Genomic DNA, 22,130 nt, shown 5'->3' on the forward strand with positions numbered 1-22,130 from the left:
AAAGACTTTATTCTTTATTTGAGAGAGAGAAAGCAGCAGTGGGGAGAAGCAGACAGAGGGAGAAGCAGACTTCCCACTGCAGGATCCTGGGATCATGACCTGAGCCAAAGGCAGATGCTTAACTGGCTGAGCCAACCAGGTGTCCCCATTGAGGTCATTTAAACCAAATTTTGATTGCTCCCTTTCTGCTTTTGCTTCCTGCCTTGCCAATAGAAGGATTTTTGTGTTTTTCTTTGAGGCATGCTGTTATTTTGTTAGTGTCATGTCTTCAGCAATTTATTCAGAAGTACAATTCCACTTTCTTTAAAAAGTCAAGATATATATATATATCTTGAATATATATATATATATATATATATATATATATATATATAATTTAATAGAGCCATAGCTATTCTACAAGGTTTGTTAGGAAAACCAGTAGACCCCTGCCGCCCACCGCCACATTTCTCCTCCCCAGGAGCAGCCACTTTCTTGACTTTTCTGCTTATCCTTGATAATAGATATTATCTATTATCTATCTAATATTTTGTTCTTGATTTTTCAGTTTTAAGCTAACTCATCCCTTTCCTATATTTTTGTTCATCCCATATAGTTATTTTGAAGTTTTGGTTAGATCAGAATTTAGTGTTTATGTCATTGAGACTATGCAAGACATTCAGATATACTCTATATTCTACTACTGGTGTCTTTTCTCCTGGAGCTGCCTTCATCAGGGCTGGTTGCTGTTTCCATCTTGGGTTCTGTTCCCAACCAGCCAACCTTTATCTTAGATTCTGGAGATTCTCTGCTCTTCCTCTGGTTGGATCTTGTTTTCTCTCCTTTCTCCTATCTCTCTCCCTTTTGTGGTTTACCCCTTTGATTTAGTAGTGCACATCCTGTAGTGGCTTTCTGAGATAAGGTATAGGACAGAAATTAATTTTTTTAAAAGATTTTATTTGTTTATTTGACGGGGGGGTTAGAGGAAGAGGGAGAAAGAGAGAATCTCAAGCAGACTACCCACTGAGCAGGGAGCCCAATGCAAGGCTTCATCTCAGGACCCTGAGATCATGACCCTAGCTGACTGAGCCACCCAGGTGCCCCAGGAGGGAGAATATTTTTGAGCCTGATAATGTTTATATTTGTTATTTGTTGTTAGCTTTACCAGAAATAGAATTTTATTTTGGCATTTTTTTTTCTTTCGTGGTTGTAAAAAGTGTTATTCTAGCTTCTAGTGCTACTATTTAGAAGCTAAAAGTCCAGTCTAATACCTCATTCTTTCTACATGACCCATTAACTTCCAAATCCAGAGAGTAGGCTCCTATCTTTGTCACCAGTATTCTGAACTTCCATGACAAGTGCCTGTTTGGATATATTTTCATCCATTATGTCTGATATTTGATAGGAATCTTTCCATCTGGTAATCTATATCCCTTAGTTCTGAGAGATTCTCTCAAATTACTTCATTGATGACTTCCTCTCTTCCAATTTCTCTGTTTGCTCATTGTGGAACTTCTGTAACTTAGATACTGAAGCCCCTAGGTAGGTCTTGTTCACACACTGTGAAAATGTGAAACATTCACAATTAAAAAAAAAAATATTCATTCACTTAAGAGAGAGAGCACAAATGGAGGGAAAAGCAGAATGAGATGGACAAGCAGACTGCATGCTGAACATGGAGCATGACTTGAGGCTTTATCCCAGGACACTGAAATCATGACCTTAGCAAAAATCAAGAGTTGGATGCTTAATTGACTGAGCTGTCCAGGGGCCCTCACATATTTTCTTTTTGTCTCTTTTAAATGGCCTCAATTTTAGCCTCTAAGCCTTCTACTGATGTTTTTAGTCTTGCTGTTATGTTTTTAATTTCTAATAGCTTTTTCATTAGTTTTTCTAAACATTCCCTAAAAAACAATGCCTTATTGGATGTTATTTTATTATATTTTGCTAATTATGTTTAGTTATTTAAAATTTGCACCTAGTAGCATTACTGTTTCCTGGTTTTGAGGGCATATGAGTGATAGTTTATTTATATGTTTCTGCCTCTCCAAGATGCTTTTTCTTTTTGTGTGTTCTCATCTCTCTCTTTCATGTTAGAAGCTTTCCTGGTGTCATAATTTCCCTTTGTCTTATTGTATTAAAAAAAAAGAATTCTATTTTTAACTTTTTGAGGAACATACATATTGTTTTCCAGAGTGGCTGCACTGGTTGGAAAGAGAGAGAGAGAGAGAGAGAGAGAGAGAGAGAAGAAAACCAAGAAATAGGCTCTTAATTATAGAGAACAAAATGATGGCTACCAGGAGGGAGGTGGGTGAGGGGATGAAATAGGTGTTGGGGATGAAGAAGTGCACCTGTCTTGATGAGCATGGGGTGATGTATATGAAGTGCTGAATCACTATATTGTATACCCAAAGCTAATTTTTAAAAAAATATTTTATTTATTTATTTGTTTAATGGGGGGAGGAACAGAGGGAGAGGGACCAGTGGACTCTGTTCAGAGTGTAGAGCCCCACATAGGGCTAGATCCTATAACTCCAAGACCATGACCCAAGCCAAAATCAAGAGTCAGATATTTAGCAGACTGAGCCACCCAGGCACCCCCACCTGAAGCTAATATTACACTGTATGTTAACTAACTGGGATTTACCATCTGGGAGCTTTAGTGTGATGTAACTGGACCATTTAATTGGTAAATCTCCAATGTTAGCATCTTTCCGTTTTTCCTTTGGGAAGAAGACAGTAACCTGTTTGTAAGGTCTTTTAATGTCTTCCTTGAAGGTCAAGCTTTGAGTATTCTGGAACTGTAGCCAATGGAGGGCTACAGCACCCAGCACTGGGATTCTCTCTGCACTCCATATGATACCTGCCCTCAGATATGTCTGATGGTTTCCCTAGTCTGAAACTTCTTTCCACCCCCTCCCACTTCAAAGATTGGAGAGCTCCTCTTTTGCTACAGTGGAGGAGGATCACATCACCCCAGTGTGCAGAAATGAGGAAAGATTTGAGAATCTGAGTGTTTCCAAAAAACACTCCTCCATTTAATCATTGTGTTAGCACTTATTTTTCCATGCCCATTTTCAGAATTATCTGATAGCATGGATTTTTGAACCTTTTAGGAATGTCTTTTATGAATTGGGTCAATGGTCTGCTTTTCCCATGCTAGGTTAGGATTCTGTTTTCTTGTATTAGCTATTTTCCTATCTGCCTTACAACGTTGAGAATTTTCATGCTACTGTGACACCTTCAGTTCCTCCTGTCTCTTGAAGATATTTCTCCTTAGGGAAAAATCCTCTTTTATTGCCCATTAATAAAAATAGATGCACAAAGTAAGTCTATAATCTTTACCCTGAATTCCATTGCCATGTTTACTCACTTTCCTTGGTTAGTGAGCCTATACTTTATGAGAGAGAAAAGGGGCAGGGAAGGAGAGAGTGAGAGAGTTGGCCAACTCCAACCACTGATAGCTCATCATCTAAGAAATTGAAGTTATGTAGAGAGAAAGAGCTTGAGTGAGCCATCGTTGTTCACTGTTCTTCAATTCCAGTAGAAGTTTTCTCTAGAAGGTCTAGGTCTCCTGCATACAGAGAAGCCCATTGGTTTTGAGAAAAGAAAGTATTGGTGTGTTGTAACAGACCACAGGGTTCATAATTCTGCATCCGTTAGCTATTAGCTATGTGTTTTTGGCAGCCTAGTATCTTTTCTTGCTTTAGTTTACTCTTCTTAAAATAATAACTACCTATCTTTTAGTGTTGAAGTGAAGTTAAATAAGTAAATGGTGATGCTTAAAACAGAGCATCTTTTAACTGTACCCAGTTATTGCTTTATTTTCCATCTCCTGGTTGCTTTTCTGTGTGACTCCCATTCAAACGAGAGAAGTGCAGGAGCTGGAGTTGAGGGTCAGAAGATGTCCTGATCTTGGCCAGATGTTTTTGAATGGGAAAGGAGAAGGAATGGGTCAGTTTATGGATGTTCACCAAACATTTAGTGAGGGCCAGCCTGCTCTTCTCTCTGAGAATGCCACAAAGAACAGAACTGCAGAAGTCTGCCCTCCCGGGCCTCCATGGAGAGGTTCTGGAGTCATGTGGAGACTCCTGTGAGAACTCCATGTTTCTTCTAAATCCCATGGCCACTGGTTGAGTCCCATTCCAGGCCATCCAATGAAGCTAGTATCAAGCCACAGAGGACCTGAGTGCAGTTGTGGATGGCAGGCCCAGGCTCAGGTGTTCCCCTAGGTTAACAACCCCCAGCCCCCACGCCGCCATCTCATCACACTTCACTTGCAGGGCGTCTCACCGGGGGTGAGAGAATTTTCTACCATAGACCAGGGCCCCGTTACCCCATCACCCAGGCCAGTGGAGGGGAATTGGCTATACAGAGCTCATTACCAATCTGGAAGGGCAGTGCCCCATCTGGATAGTTCTCCAGAATCAATCCCCTCCTCTCCTCCAGCATCTTTCTCACCGGAAGCCTCGTAACCAACTTCCTGACATGCCTCCGTACATAGCAAGATCACTGTGCTAAAGCAAACTTTTTGGAAAAGAGGCACATATCCTTATAAGGAAGAAATGGTCCATGCATGCGGGCTGGCAAGTCGTGAAGGAAGCCACTTCCATATGTCTCCCGTGAAGCCTCGGGAAACTCATGCTGCTCACATCAGAACTCTGGATGGTGTATGATTTGCTGCTCAGTGGGAGGACATTTAAAATTCCTGAAGGAAATACTTGGCATCAATAATCTCAAGTGTGTGCTACACGGTGGGATGGAGAGCAAAGAGCTGTTTTGCTCGAGGCTCTTGCTCTGCGTGGTGTGCTCTGCGTGGTATGCAGCTGTTGTCCTGCATTTCCCACAGTTCTGTGCAACGGGAGACCCAGGGGAGGAATAGCAAGTGGGAAACCAGTGCACTTTGCCATCGCAAGGTGCACCCTCTGCTCTCAGACATCTCCCCAGCTCTGTCCGTGATTGAGCAGCACGCGTGAAGCCACAACCGGTATTTATCCATTTGCTGCAGCGGCAATGTCCTGATGGGTTCCGGGCTTGAGTCTCTTCCCATATGGAAGGACAGCTTGTGCCCTGTGCCTGCTCCTCTGTGTCTCTGGTAGGTCACTAAGTGCACATGTAACACATTGTCCTCGTCACGAAAGGGATTCCTAGCACCCTATGTGGATCAGCTGAGGCTAGATCCTCCACCGCACCTTCCCGTTGTTTCTGTGTCACCCCAGCAGGCTGCAAGTTCTTTGAGGGCTGGAGCTACGGCAGGTTCACGGTCATATTTCTTGAGAGTGTCTAGCTCTGAGTGGGCTGAATGAATGGGTTCTTAGCAATGACCCGAAGAGCAACACGATCTTTTTTGTGTTGTGGAAAGGGCACCAGGCAAGGGTCCCAGCCACATGGGTCCTGCTCTTAAATTCACCAGCTGTGAGCTATTAATTTGGGCACGTCCCTTCCTTAGTGGTACTACCTCTCCAGAGGAAATGGAGGAAGGGATCCCTCCAGTTCTGATCAACTTTTAATATTCAGCAGATAAAGGGACCCAGAGCCTTGTTTCCCTGCAGGTCCTGGCGTGGCTTTGTAAACAGCCCAGGCTCCCTCAGTTCTGTAGGACCAGAAAAAGAAAAGTAGAGTGTTGATGATTTAAATTCACGCAGTAGACCCAACAGGCAGGTACGGAATCTCACTCTCGTTCCACAACGTCAGTGGTCGCTAGAGATCGTGATGGTCATGAGCTCCAGCCTTGGGGACTACCTCCCCACCGGTTCCCAGCACGGGGCTGATGCTGGCTTCGATCTTTCCCCCCAGCTGGGTTGGCTTTGTCACCTGCGTGTGACTGACGAATGTCTTCAAACCAACTTGGAAAGCAATGTTCTCATTTGTCCCTCCCAGAGACAGTCCGCTGGGGTTCGACATTCGCAACCTGCTTGTTGAACAGAAAGGCAGCCTGCCGTGACTGAGAGAGTAGGTCTTCCCGAGCACAGAGATGGACTCTCTTCCGACAACACTTGTTTCTTCTCCTGTTGACCCCGGGTGCTTTCTCACACTGATATCAGGATGCAAGCGAGAGGAAACCACTTGGCTTCCCACCACCAGGCCCACACCACCACACTCGGCTCTCTGGTCCCAGTCCTGTTTAGGTCATCCTTGAGTTCATGGAGGCGACTTTACAAGTCTCTGTTGGGTCAATTAAAACACAGCTATGTGAGAGAGGCCACTTTTTATTTCTGAGATGTCTTTCCTGGGTGAAATATGGACTTTCTCTGCAACTCACAGGCATCTTCTCCGCTCTCTGCATCCCTCCCGTGTTTCCCAGGCAGACTTTCTGGGATTGTTCGCTTCCGTCGGTGTCTGAGCGATAGGTCCCTTCGAGTCCCCACACTCTTCCCCGTGGGACGGTGAATTCTTCAGGAGCGGGAAGCAAGCCTCCTTTCTGTGTGCACCTCCCAGGCCTGCCGCAGCTTCGTAAGTGTTTCTTAAACAGAATTAACCCTCCATCCCACCCCCACGATCATCTTCAAGTCTGCACTGGGACTTGGATACCTTCTATAATCACTGTCGTTTGCCTCCAACTCCTAATCATTCATACCTCCCTGATTAAAAAAATAAATAAATAAAATAAAAAGAAACAGAAAAGGGAACAACAAGGCAATAAGCTCTCTTAGTGGTCAGATAGGCTTTGCTTTTATGGAGGATTTTCAGAGTTTCATCAGATGTTCCCATATGTGGAATTTTTTTTTTTTTAAAGATTAGATTTGCTCCAGCTTGATGTTCCTTTCTACATGATATTTGTTGAGGGCTCTCCAGTTTTTAAAGGACTTCATTAATTCCACGGGTGATAGGTCCAATGTATGCAGCAGAATCTTTTGTTATTTTATAAATAGGGGCTTTTATTCTCAATGTTTGAAAAAGCCCAGACCTATGGCACTTTTATTTTCCAGACGGTCCCCCCAAAATAAGAATTTCTAAGACTGTAGGAGGCTGGCGAGATTGGAGGCAGCCTGGACTGCTCTGTCTTAATAGTGAGTCGGTGAGGCCATGGCCATGTGATCATCGTAGTCCAAATGCTCTTACAGGGATCAAATAAATTGTGCTGTAACATTTGCATCTGGAAGGAGAGAGTTAAGTGACCATCACCAATTACAGCCTCAGAGGGGGTGATTAAGATCAAAATTGCAGGGAGGTTTTTAATTTAGCTGCCTCGAGAAGCTGCCCCCAGTTGAGCCAAGCTCATCAGATCACACACATGCCCTATCCCCTCACCCCCGCACTGCCACTCAGAGCAATTGTATCTGAAAGGGCACCAAATGGATTGTGTGGCCCGGTACCCTTTGCCTGCGGGTCTCCCCGAGTCCCCTCACCATTTTATTAGACAGAGCAAGAAGGAGCAAATCAAGCTGAAGACAAGCAAAACAAGAAACGAACTAGGGAGAAATGTGAAGTGTGACTTTGTGTGGTTGTGCATTCCATTCATGCGATTTTTTTTTGTGTTGCCAACATGTGCAAATACAGCTGTGGACTGTGTGAAGACCCGGGGCTCTGGTTTGTCGCTGTGTGTGCTCTTCGCGGAGAGATACATCTCTCGAGCCTGTTTTGTGTATTTCATCTGAAATATATTCCCCTCAATTTCCTCCCGATGCTGTGTATAACCCTAGATGGTAATGCATTCTTACACTGATAAAACGTGTGTCTGGTAGGAGGAGTTCCTTGACTGGTATGTGTTGAGTGAGTGAGGTTCCTTTGGGCTCTAAGGCTCCTGCGGGGTATTAGGGAGAGCGACCTTCTAGAAGTAACAGCCGATAACATCTCCTGTTCCTGTACCACTTACTTTGTGCCTGGCATTGTGCTAGATGTTTCCTGCTATGATATCTAGTGCAGAAAACACCTGGAATGTGGCTCCTATTCTCTTCAGGGGCCATGATTCCATACGTGGGTGAAAATAATGCAAAACAGAACTTGTCTATAAACATTCTCTGAATGTTATCCACTGCTCCTGAGGTACACTTATTGATAGGTCTGCACATCCATTATTTATATAGATAAGGCCAATATAATTGAACTTCATATTAGCATAAATCTGCTATAAATATTTATAAATTAATGTTTAATTAACGTGTTGATTTAGGCAGGTTTCTATTGGTAATATATAGCCAATGACATTGTAAAGTTTCAGAGCAATATACAAAACGAGTGTTTGTAAAGTTAATAAGGCCATTTTTCATTCGGAAAAAAAAAATGCAGGTTGAAATCAGTACCCTGTGTACCATCTCTTATGGTTTTCCTAATCACTTATTCTTGAATATGATTGTGGGCCTGTAGTTAACTGTTCAAGGCCTCTTAATTAAATTAGGAATAATGAAATATTTTCAGGATTCCCATTAAGAACATTTACTGATGAATACAGTTTATTTCTTTCAGACTAGAGCTTGACTTAATTCAATGTTCTGATTACATTGCCCTATCATAGTAGGATGGCTTCATCTAAATAATGATCATCCTCAGTTCAGTACTTTGAAAACAGCCAACTTTTCTTCTTGTTTAATAGGCTCCAAGTCAGTAAACTAAATTAATAAGAAAAGTCCTCAGCTCAAGTAATGATGTGTTTTCAATTCAAATTTTTACTTTGTCAATCTATCTATTCATCATGTGCTCTGAAGGAAGGTACAGTTGACAATGGGGTCATTTGAGTCCAGCCTGACAAAATTCTGAAAAGATTTATTTCAGCCTTACTTCTGTTAAATGTAAAATATTTCCACACTTCAAAGGCTCAAGATTCTGTTTCTATTGCAAAAATACATAATATCAAATATATAACATACTTTGTAAATGCATATATGCCCATATGTACATATCTATCATATGTATATACAAGCACACATAAAAAATTACTGCATTTAAAATAACATGTCAGTAATCTTTTTTTTTAAGACTATACTACAACCCACGGAGCTTGTATGCTTTATCATCTCAGAAATGGCCTTCTACATTTGTCTTTTTTTTTATTTCTGGAAGACTCTACTTTTTACTCTAGAATTTTCTCATTCATGATTATATAATCTGTTTCTGATTAAGTAACTCAGGCAAGTTTATAATAAAGAATTCCTGTTGTGAGAAAAAGTTAAGTTTACCAAACTGTTTTTATTTTTTTTGTTTATTTTTTAAACTTTTATTTAATCAGAATCTGCACAGTGAGGCAATAATACATAGTTAAAATGTATTATGTCACTGTTGGACGAATCTAAAAATGTTCATGAGGCATAATTCACATATCTGATAATTTCTTAGAATGTAGACTGTAGGATAAAGGACCATTTAGTAATTTCAATCTGCAGTGAGATATGCTCACATAGGAAAAACATTATAATAAAACCAACATGAATTATAGCTTTAAAAATAATAAATTTTGACACCCTCTTTTACCACAAACAAAATTGGTGCTGATGACAGTTTGTAAGAATTTCTAAAGGTTTATAAATCAGTAGCAATGCACCACAGACTACCAAAATAGAGAAAAACAGTTTCAAATTTTAGTAGAGTGTTATTTCAATATTGAGTTAAATTTCTTTAAAGACTGAGGTTTTCATGTGACAAATATAATTTGCATCCAAATATATCAAGAATAACAAGACTAAAAATGTATATGGATATTTTTCTTTATAATATGCTGTCTATGCCTTAGGTCTTTAAAAATATGAAACACTTTACTTCATTTTGGCATTTGAGCACATGGCACAAGGAAGCATTTTTTTTTTTAGTTTAGTAACAACAAATTTTATGAAAAAATTATATTCTTTTTTAAGTTTCTTCATTTCAAATTGAAATGTATATCATAGTACCTCGATATGAACATTGAATATTTTCATAATTTAAATTTCAAGGAGAAATAGAAATACTTTTGTTTTTGTTCTCTACCATTGCTGTTTGTCAACTGATTTTTCATCAATCAAATCAAATGCTAAGTTAAATTATCACATTAATATTTATTTGATTTTTAAGAAATGCCTTTTCCTTAAGTTGCATATCTAAATGAAAGAGGATTCAGAATATTGTCCTTAATATTTTTTAATATTTAATTTTTATTAATTATTTTTATTAACATGTAATGTATTTGCCTCAGGGGTACAGGTCTGTGAATTGTCAGGCTTATGCACTTCACAGCACTCACCATATTTTTTAAAGTCTAAGTTCTTGTGAATCATTTAAATAATTATTTTGGAAATCTTCAACCAAAGCAATTGATAAGACATTTAAGATTTGCTTGGATGGTATTAAGTTATGATAATTGAGTTTAACAATAGCATTGCTTCTTTATTTTACTGTAGTAGAAGTTTATTTTTCATCATCAATATTGTCAGTATTTTGAGATTTAAAGATTAATTTTAGATATACCTGATTATATTTCTATTTGAGGACTATAATACAATAAAAACAAAACTAAACTTATGTAGATTTCACAGTTTTAAATGGACTGTCAAATTTTTTTTAGTGAGAATATTTTTTTCAGTCTAATACAATTTATGAAAAAAATTCCCTCTTAATTATGATTCCATGTGATAAAATTCAATCACAATAGCTATTCCAAGGGTAATAAGAATGGGGAGGTAGCTTATAAAAGTTTAGAAATGCTTGCTATTTTGGAACAGTCACTTTAAAAGGCAGGAACTGCAAAGAAAGTAATGACTTAAGAGTCTGATTCTGATTTTATAGTTTATGCTGCTAGGTCCTGTAGGGTTTTAAAATGTGTTCTATCATAGAAAATTATCATGAAATGTTACTATCTTTCTGTAGTGCGTAATAACAAGATCGAGCAAAACAATTCGAGTATATCTGGATCCATTCTACTGGACTTATTTCTATATTCTAGATCATTTCTACAGGCTACACACCAGTTGTAGTTAATGAAGATTGAAAGATATTTTGAAGTTTTCTATTCAATTTCTATTAAAATTCTAAGTTAGTATCATGGTTAAGAAATAAACCAGTGAATTGTTTGGCATCCTGGTTCTCCTTAAAAAATGTAACTGTGACAGAGAGTTTTGCTATAAGGGGAAACATTTCTGAGCAGAATGAAAGTAAATTTTCTGTTTCTCATCGGTTTGTGTCAATATTGGAACAAGTGTACTCTGTTTGCCTTCCATTTATTTTCATTTGTAAAAGTATTTCATAGAAGTCTGCAAGATTCAATTCATTTTATTTGCTTTGTGCATTTCAAGACTTCTTTAAGTATTCTCAGGTAAATAAAGGATAACTTTTAAAAAATAGGCAGTAACATTCAGTAAAACATGACACAATTTTATCTTTCTTCAATTTGTAGAATTTTTTGTAGATGTTGACTATATTAAAATCTTTTTTTAAAGGCAAAATTTCCAAAGGCAAAATTGCATATTTTTTCTGCCATTTACTCTCTCTGTTCCTTAATTTTTAAATTTTTGGCATGCAAGAATCTGCTTTCTTCATAAAAAATCATTTAAAGTGAACACTTTTATTTTTCTGAATGCCTATATTTACAAATTCCCAAAGCAAAAACACTGCAACATGTAAATATCCGGGGGTCTCTGCATAAAATACTTTGATAGCTTAACATTTAAATACATTGATAGATACTGAACTAATATGCCAGAACAAATACCTTAATATTTTTCATGCAAAGTGAACATTCTGTATTAAAAAATAAAAATCGCTGACACCCTGAGTCAATTTTAGTTATTTCAATATCAAGTCTATCACTTTAATTTATGACTTAAGCTTAGGTTCCTCGCTGTGTAAATTTTTTCACTAAGGTAATTAGTGTAATTAATTATTCAATAATTGAAATGCAGGTTAACAAATTTCTATATATAAAAGTTAAAAAAAAGTCCTTCATTCAAACTGTGAACTCTAAGCCTATAAAACTCTTCAAAGAACCCCAAGATATCAAGCAATCTTTTATTTAGCTAAACCCACCCCCCACCTTCAGTCTTATTCATACTTAAATACTCAGTATGCTCACAGCTTGGAAAAAAGCTAGAAAGCCTTAATGGATCACTGATTTTAACTAAAGAGGTAGGTGCATATCCCTTATAAATGAATTCAAAACAATTTTTGTTTTAGCATTAATAGTTTTCATCAAATGAAAACAAGCTTCTTAGTGTAGGAGAAGAAAGTCTTGAATAGAACACTTATTAACATATCTTTTATTTTAAACTCAAGGACAAACATTCTAAGACAATATCTGTTACAGTGGGACAATGGTGCATTTTTCCTCCCATTTTCTAATATTCCAGCGGTGGGCTTCTTTTGAGCAAGAGGTAACATAACCGAAGTACAAAGCGAAGGATTCAGTAAAAACAGCAGGAATACATAAAATCAATTTAGGGAATATAATATTTAATCTTGTTTTAGCTTAAAGCTAATACAGTGAATGTGGGCTAGCCTCTCATTTTTCATGAGGTATATATTCTCAGTTTAGGTGTTATCCCATTGAAAGTGTATTTATGCTTAACGATAATGAGGTGCAGATTTGAATTTTCATCTGGCTACTAATAGAAGTAACAAGTAACATGTTTTAAAGATACTCATACATTTTAGGTAAAGTTATTAGAACCAATGGCAAGAATAATTTTCCAATGTCATGGTAAGCTTTCTCGAGATTAAAAGGAATAAAAACCTGGTCGTGCTTTTAGTTTTTTGTTCCTTAAATTTCTGCATAATCTCTTTCAGAAGGCACACACATTGTTACATTCATACCTTTTTTTTTTTTTCCCCTCCCATTAATCCTGAAGGTCAAACATTTAAAAAAAAATTTTTTTTCTAGCCTTGGAAAATGCATGAGAATATGGAAACTGAGAATGAAATGAATTCTGTATTTTGATAAAAGCAGGGAGAAAGACAATTTCCAGTTTTAGCTAAAAAAGGGACTTCAACAGAATTAAATCAGGGATGATAAAAACATCACTCTAAAATATTATGATGTTCTTTTTTCCCTTTCCTAAATGTTGAACTACAAATCTTTAATATTGGGAACACACAACCAGTCATAAAACTGGTCATGATTATTTGTGCAATATTGATCTTGTAATTACCCCTTGAGGACAAAATGTATCTTTTAATGTGTGATCATGCGATGCTATCAAAAGAAAAAGTTTGCAACAAGTGGCCCTATTCTTTAAAAAGCATATCCATATTAACTATGTAAGATTCATTTAATTGCCAAATTGTGAAATAAACATTTTGCATAAAAACATCTGTAACTTTTTGCTCTGTCTCTCTTTTTCCAATGGCGTTTTTTTTGTTTAAACCAGTATTATCGATTGCACTGATTAAAAGAAGTCTTCACCTATGTTTTCTCTGTACTTTTGTGTTCACTACCTTGTCACCTTTTAGCATTTTGGTTTGGGAGTTTTCATAAATGCCTTCCCCCCCATCTTTGTGACATATCATTCTGAAGTAGTGTCAAGTCCAACCCAAGTAGTAATCACACATCTAGGAAGACAGCAGCAGTTTCTTTTCCTAACCTTCTCAGTGAAAGCAGGTAGGGGCATGAACAAGTATATTATGACCCCAGTGCATCTGTGGCTTTCGAGTCTGACACCTGTCAGATAGAAACAAGCTAGAGATGCTCTTATCAATTACAGGAGATCACCGATAGCACGGGCATGTTGGAATGATGAGGAAGGCTTCCATTTTTTTTTTTTTTTTGAAAGCATGCCATCTGTAGCTATTAGAAGGGGCTGAGAAAAAGACTTTTAAATGCTTATGGGGGAAAAAAAAACCCTAAGAAAAGCAGTCTTGAAAGCATCTATTTGCCCTTTCTGTAGCAAATAGAGATGTGGGAACTGAAAGCTTTCATTAACATCTAAGGCTATGGTCAGATAACAGAGCATAATGTAACACAGCTAAATGAAGCAGCTATACCAACTCTTAAAGATCTCAACTATCCCAGTTAGCTAATTAAATATCAACAGTTGCAGTATTAAGGAATATCCTGTATCAAATAGAATTTATTTTTATATTGTTTACCTAAAACCAAATTTTATTCCCTAACCTGGTTACAGAAAGCTGGTAAGGCCAGTAATTTTCTTCAGGTATAAAACCAGTTCTTAAGGGAAAGGAAACTCTGGCTAACGAGAAAGAGAAAATTGTGTAGTCTGTCCTTCTCTCTAATTTACATGATTTCTTTTAAATAAAATCATTTACTCAGTGACAGTAAATGCAACCAGCAGATGTTTAGTTATTTGCTGAAGCAAGACAGTGTATTAAGTGATGGAAGTATCAATTGCAGTTATTAAAATAGACGCTATTTAGGAGAACTGTGGGATTCAGAAATAATTATTCATATAATTAGAAATTGGAAATGAGTCAACAGGAATTGTTTTGGCATAAAAAAGACATTTGAAATGACTTTAAGTATGGTTCTACCAAAGTATATCCAATGCACATTACACAAATGTTAAATTTGCTGTTTTATTTCTAAGATCATCTGGAAATCTTTGAGATAGATTGGATTTGGTGCAGATAAAAATCCTGGTAGGTTATGTGTATTTTAGGGCAATAGTTTATTTGAATATCTTCAAGGCTGGATATACTTCAAAGTTTAATTTTTTTTTCTTAATTGGTAGCTTCCATATTAATTTGGTCAAATTGTTGCCTATTATTTGACAGGACACATGCATAGGGAAGACATTTAGGATTTGCTTATTGTGGCCAATTATGTAATGCTCCCTCTTGTCTTAAAAAATATAGCACAGGAGAGAGTATCGGTGTAGTCCCATACTAAAGGAACTCAGAATGAATTATTACATTACACGAGAACAGGAGCTCCTCTGTGAACATATTCCATCAAAATTAGCATCACCACTGAACTGTTACTTGGATTCAGCCCATCTGAAAGATTGTAAACTACTTAGAACGACCTTACTCCATAAAAAATGCCATCCTCCATCCCTGAAAATTGACAACAGTTTTGTTAATCAAGGATTTCATCTCCACATTAAACTGAGGCCAAATTAAAAAGCGATGATGCTAAGGCGTACAAAAACATTTGTTAGGCAAAGTCAAAATTAATGACAAACAAACTCCAGTTTCCTTTGTGGCTGATTTTCAGGCAGCTGCATGTAAATATAAAAGAACCATCAAAGAAAGATATCCATTAATTATTAACTCGGAACTTCAGAAAGCAGAGCCCTTAAACTTTCATTGACATCATTCTGCCAGGCTCCTAATCTTTGCAAGTTGTTGGTAAGAGTTACGTTAAGCACAGCATGCCACCAATCCTGCCTTTAAGGACTGCCGCGCCAGAGCCGTGCACCGCAGCCTGAAGACCACACGAGAGAGAAGCTGGGAAGCTGGGCTTGCTGTAGAGACAGCTTGGAGAAATTGACAATTTCACGTTCTGAATAATCTCTTGGGTTACTTTACCTCTCTCAACCACACAATAGGGTGTCAGTAGCCTAATGGCAGCATGCATGGTGAAGAAACTCATTCCCTCCCCTTTTTGCCCCCCGTGGAAGTGTGAGACCACTGCCCGGATTAAAACGCTATGCCATCCTAGAGGGTAATGCAGGGAAATGTAGAGATCGGTCCTGGGCTCGTCCACTGCAGAATGGGGGAAAGGGCTCTAGTTATGGGGGACGCTGATAAAATTTGGAAGCATCCAGGGCTGTTTGTCAGCCAGTGAGATAATTTAAGTTAGAAAGTATGGTTAGTGTTTTCAGTTTTTCATTGAAATTCAGTACTTTTCAATTTATAAAGTACTTTTGGCTGGATTGCAGATATCGAATGCAAGGCAATCTCTGTGAAAATAGCTTTTCAAAACCTATGTTACTATTGATGATTCAAGTCCAGATTTCTACTCTGGACTCAGGAAAGTCTGGGGCTCAAATGCAAGGAAACAAATTTTTTTTTCATTTGCTTTGAGTTTTTTCTTTTCTTTTTCTTACTTTCTTTCCTTTTTTTTTTTTTTTTTAAATGAAGTATAGTGGACACACAAAGTTTACGTTAGTTTCAGTTGTATGACATAGCAATTCAACAGCTCTCTATGCTACGCTACACATTTTGAATTTTTATAATCTGGTAACATCGTAGTTGACTTACTATTTGTTTTAAAGCACAGAGAAACAGAACTCTCAGGTGACATATTTTCAACCTGGGTACCAACCTGCTATGAGAAGTGATTTTTCCAAAAATGCCTCCAAGTGGACGTAAAAATGAACACATACGCATATAAATAATCTACAATTTTGATTTTTCAGAACACTTTTTGTAGATACCAAGGAGACTGCGGAGGAAAATGGTTTTCGGACCCTTTGGACAAGACCCTTATTCCACTTCCATCTCCAAAGAAATCGCCCTGTTTGCCTCCTAAAAACTTGTCAGGGTACAGGCGAGCATCATCTAACCAAAATAAGCCTCAAAGACTGCCGCATTTGAATAAAAGTCTAAAAGCAATCCGCAGGACTGAGAAGAGGTAACAAACGTTAGATCAAGTTGATCAGTAATGAACTTCCCCACCGTTTAGCTTTAATCCATCTGATCACCCGCAAATTCTTCAGATCATCTCCTCCTATCACAGAACTCCGACTGTGAAAAACCAAAATGTTACAACTTTTTAAACCAATACAAAAAGAACAGGATAAGGAAGAGTGTGTGCCTCTGTGATGATTCACATTTAAAGGTTTTATCTCTTTGCTCTATTTGATTAAAGGCCTTGTATTGAGTTAAGCAGCAAATCCTGGCGAATAATTAGTGGCTGTTGGGTTTTTTGGTCCCCCCCACCTCACCTCCCCTCCTTCTTTAAATGAAAGCTTAAATGGGGGAAAATGGAATGTCAGTCAGAAACTGGTTCATACCAATCATAATAATTATAATCTATTAGAATTAAGCCATAATCATTAAAATTTCTTCTTTTCTCCTACCTTTGATGGCCTGTTTCATCTGTTTCATTAAAGCTGTAATTTTTACAGATGCTCTTGATGTTCTTATGTTTTCATCAGTGTCTAAGACAGCCTAAAGGAAAGAAATAGCTCTTTGCCTATAGAAATATATGTTAATACATTAGTTACTTGAAGCAAGCAACTTTTGCAATATGTGTGTCTGGGTGTCTATAGTTGTCTTTATTTGGGCCTGCCCAGCATTTTGCTGTGTTCTACTCTTGCCCAGCAGCTGGACCCTGACCTTCAAGTTCTTTTTTTTTTTTTTTTTTAAGAAAAAGAAAAAAAAAAAAGAATTCTTTTCAGATTCCAAGTTCCCCCCTCTTACCCTCCCACTGACACCATCCTATTCAGAACCGGAGATAACTTTATTCATCTACACATCATTGTATCAAATTCAATAGGCAAACTGCTCCACCATGCCTCAGAGCTGGACAGGACAGTTATGTCTTCATTCCCAAACCCCCATCCTCCCCATCCCCCACCCCCCACCCCCACTCCAGCCCCCACCAGCCCCCGTTGCCATGAGATTTTTACCACCGCCTTTTCAGGCATGAAATGAGCACAGTTACAAAAAAATAATTTCAAACAAGTGTTTTATTACTCTGTTGGGTCACTGTAGATTTATTTTCCTGCAAACTCCTCAATTGGACAGAATACATTACCGCCCGGGCTGAGTTGCTTAGAATCATCTCGAGACAATATAGGCTGGAAAGGAAGAAGGGAATCTATTTATTCATTAAGTTCCATAAAGTGCTGATGTAGATTTTGATGAAAAATGTGCGTGCAACCCAAGTGCTTGCTTTAGTCTAAAATTAAGAGCAGCAAATGTTAAAAAGAGACACCGGGCCACAGATGACACAAAGCACGGGAAGGAAAAACACCAGCAGCCTAAAGCAAATATTCTGTTCTCAGAAAACAAAATATTATGTCTGTCTTCTGATCGATTTTTGGGAGCATGAGGAATTAAAGCGGTTTTTTTTTTTTTCCTTTTTTTCTCTCCCCCCCCCCCCCACCCTTTTAGGCTTTGCAACACTTTGATTTCACTTTGGGGAGTTTGGAATTCTTAAAGAGAAAAATAGAACTTGCTTAATGTCAGGGACATCAAATAACTGTTTGATGTTGGACACTCTTGCTACAAAAATCAGTCTACTGTCTTCAGTCAGGATGGCTGGGTATCAGATTAGTGTTCGGGGTGGGAACTGGCCTGCATATGTGGATTCTCAATGAGGCAGGCAGCAGGCTTTTAGACAAAATAGTTATTTTCTTCCGACGTTGAGTTTCTTTTTTTCTTTTCTTTTCTTTTTTCCTTTTTTTTTTTTTTGAAAACTTCCTAGGGAGTCCTTCCAAACCAAAATACCTTTTTGGATTCTGATGTTTGAAAAAACAACAACAAAAATCTCAGTCAAAACAGTTCTAAACTCAACTAGGCATCCTTTTCCGTTCCTGGGACCCCCCAGATCTGAATGCAAAGCCTGAAAGAAAGTCGAATGATTAAAATTACATACAGCATCTGAAGTCCTTAAACTAGCTAGCCGTTACAAAAACATTCTAGATCCTGAAGGTAGAAAAGGAGAAAAGAGCTTTTTTAAAAAAGCAGACTTACATCATGGACTAGGTGTTTTCTGCTCTAGCTCCTATATGTTTCTGTGGAGGGTGCTGAAGATATTTGGAAAGATTTGAGAGTTTCAAAAGAGAGAAGTTTATACATTAGTGCTGCAAGTTGCAAAACACCGTTGATATTTAAATGTTTATTGTGCAAAATCTGGGATAAGCTTCAGCATGAGGGCCCCTTTAAGTGCCTACAACTCTTGCTAATTCCCCTCAGCATTGAGGGTTGCACAAAGGCCTTAATCCAATTCCCCTGTTTTCAGAAAGCCTATGCTATTTTCTCTCACATAAACTAACAACACTACCCCATCACTCTGCAGAGTGGGTCAAAGAAAAAGCGCTCTGTGTTTATACTTCACCAACACTTTGTGTTTCTTGGGCCAGCATAGCAAGGAACTTTTAAGTGGTTCCCCAGGCCCCACGACATCTTTAGGGGGAAAGAAAAGCCTTCAGACATGGAGGGGCTGGTTTTTCAGGATGAAAAATGGACTTGGGTGTTAGGCCTTCTCTTCCTCTGCTATCTGTGAAAAGAAATTGATCACTGGACCCTCATTCTGGCAGTTCTGATTTAGATCATGGGGAGTCAGGCCAGCTTGGATTAGGCGGCGTGCACATTTTGATAAGGTGGTATTATTTTTCTCTAAGACTGTAGGTTCTTCCTCCCTGGTCCTCCCTCTCTCTGCTCCTTCCTTTCTCTACTCCTTACCCCCCTCCCCACCCTGCAGAGATTTCTTAAGGTCATATAGACGGTTCTCATTATTTATTTTCTCTATTGCCAGGTCCCTTTTATCGAAATGAGATATTGATTCCGCCCAAATTTTAGGCACTTTATTTTTCGCACCTGTTATTTTGGTGGTCATTTCTAATTTCAGGTGGGAATTCTGCTAATAAATAATTACACCTGCTGTTGGCAGTGGAAATCAGGCATTTGCTTCTGATTGTGAGCACACAAGTGACCAATTACTGCGGGAATTAAGTAACTGTGGGTGCAATTAGAAATGACCATGATTTTGCCCCACGAGTGGATTGTCGAGGTGGGATGAGGAAGCCTGTGTGACCATGGGTAGGAGTCATTTTCAGACTTGTGTTTTGGCAAGCGGTGCCACCAAAACTCAAACCACACAGAATTCTGCATCCCAATTAGAGAAGAGGATGTTGCCTCTGTTGATTTCTGTTCGTGATGTCAAACCGAGGTAGCTCGTGTTGGCTACTTTTGAATGTTTTCACCATTCTGCAAAACCTAGGAGAAGAAACACTGGCAGACAGATTTCAAGTTCGTGTGTTTTGAACTGAATTCGTGGAAGTTTATGTATTTGGGAGGAAAGATTGCTCTGCGATTCCATGAGCTTCTGCAACAACAACAACAACAAAAAAAACAAGATAAAGTTTTGATGCAGGACAATGTATCTTAAAGACATCCATCTCTGCAGCGGGAGAACATTGCTACACATGGTGAGATTGACCTATGGCAGCACTGGATACTTTTTCTAATGAATCATGCCAAACATTTGAAATGGCCTCTCCCTTTAACTATGTCACAGTAGTTGAAATCAACTGTCGACAAGGCCCTCCAGAGTAAACCCCACGTGTTTGGAAGAAGACATTTTCTTTGATGAGTTTGTAAGAAGAAAGTAATCAAGTCAGTGGTCTTTCAGACCCTAAATCAATCCCATTTCAAGGCCTGATACAAATCCTCTGACTTCTGAGATTGTATATTTATCTAAGCCTAAGAACCATGCTCTGCTTTCCACTTTTAGGATCTCCTGATGATTTGTATCTTTGAAATTATTTTCACATACTTCCAGCTAGTTAAAAAAAAAAAAAAAAGTTTGTATGAAACAGCCAAATGGCGAACAATTTAGACGTCATAGATCATATATAGAGCTGGGCAAAATCTGGCTTGTATCTGTTTGCTAATGATCAGCTATTACGTTATCAAAATTAAGTCGCTTCTATAGTTAGCAAGGTTTTCAGCCTTGCAGGCCTTGCTGGAAGACAGGCCAAAGATCTGGATGAGCCTGGTAACGGATTTCTCTTCTTGCCTCACTACTGGAAGGAATTTGCATACAGATAAGTGGGGCCGGATCTCCTCCGAGAGGAAGGGTGAGAAGATCATGACTTCTTCTAAAAGTGGTGTTGATGTAGCTTAAAAACAAGGCCTATGACATGACACTCTTTCAGCATCATGAAAAAGATTTATTGGTCTATAACAAATTATGATATGCAGCCTAATGGGGAGTCGTCAGACACGAGCAAATTCACATGCAGATCCCAGCTGAATCTGACCTGGACTTGGGTAATTACCTGACTTGGGTAATTAGTACAAATATATTTTTTGAGATTTTCATTAGTTGGGCCAAAAATCTGAATGAAGCATTCTTTTCCTCAGGGAAGGAAAGAGAGGGAAGAAAGCACGTAGTCACCAACATCTCCTGCAGAGGAGCAGAAGACAAATGGTGGTTTTGAGCTATCTTGTTTTAAAAGATGATTCCTCAGGGCACCTGGGTGGCTCAGTGGATTAAGCGTCTGCCTTCGCTCAGATCATGATCCCGGGGTCTGGGGATGGAGCCTCGAATCGGGCTCTCTGCTCAGCGGGGAGCCTGCTTTCCCCTCTCTCTTTGCCTGCCTCTCTGCCTACTTGTGATCTCTGTCAAATAAGCACATAAAATCTTAAAAAATATATATATGATTCCTCATTCAAATACACCTCCCCTGTCCCATTTACCCAGTGAGATGCAGGGAAGATGGAGTCATGCACGGGGAGTTAAGATATCGGAAAGTATTGATGTATTAGCCTCTACACTACAATCTGAAACTCAAAGAGTTAATGGCCAGCCAGTTGGAAAAGAAGATGGAGCTTCCATTTGTGCCCATGGCAAAGTGGGGGATGCATGTGTTGCCTAAAGTCTATGTACAGTCTTGTTATTATTATTTCACTCAAGTAAAATAAGGCCCCTGGCCAAGTGGTCCAGGGGACAGCACTTACAAGCACGGAAAACCCTTAAAATTTCTGATATTGAAGATTTTCATGTATAAAGTGGTCTCTAACCCACACATAAAATAGTAGCTTAATTACAACATTCTCCCATTAAAATGTAGTGTTAAATAAAGGAGATTCATTTAGCAAAAAAAATGCATCACATCAAAAAAGCCAGTGATGGAGTAGGCTAAAACTTAGAGTCAGACAGTGTAAGTCCGTTCTCTTTCCTTTTATTTGTTTTGCTCATTTAGTTTGACCCCAGCAGGCATTCGCCTGGGTGGGTGGCCAGGCAATCTCAGGCATTATGGGTTCTCTCTCCATAATCCTTGCCATTCCCCAGGGGCTACCTGAGGTCCTGCCGTATGACCCAGGACCGAGGCCTTGGGAATACCCTGTCAGCCGCCCATCACTGGTCGTCAGGTCACATTTGAGTTCTGACACACCTGTGGTTCTGACACTCCTCATGGAGTGGCTCTGTGGCTTTTATATTAGGTTTGGGACAAGAGTGGATCATGGGTGAGGCTGGGAGACATTTGGTAGGGTCTCTCCTCTGGGCCATTCCATCCCTTCTGAGCTCCTGCCGGCGTCAGGGCTGGTAGACTCTCCCCCATCAGAGACACCTTCCCTAACATGTGGTCTCTTAAGCCTCAAGGAAACCTTTGCTT

Source organism: Mustela lutreola, chromosome 7 (assembly GCF_030435805.1).
Source record: "Mustela lutreola isolate mMusLut2 chromosome 7, mMusLut2.pri, whole genome shotgun sequence".
In the NCBI taxonomy this organism is placed as follows: domain Eukaryota; kingdom Metazoa; phylum Chordata; class Mammalia; order Carnivora; family Mustelidae; genus Mustela; species Mustela lutreola.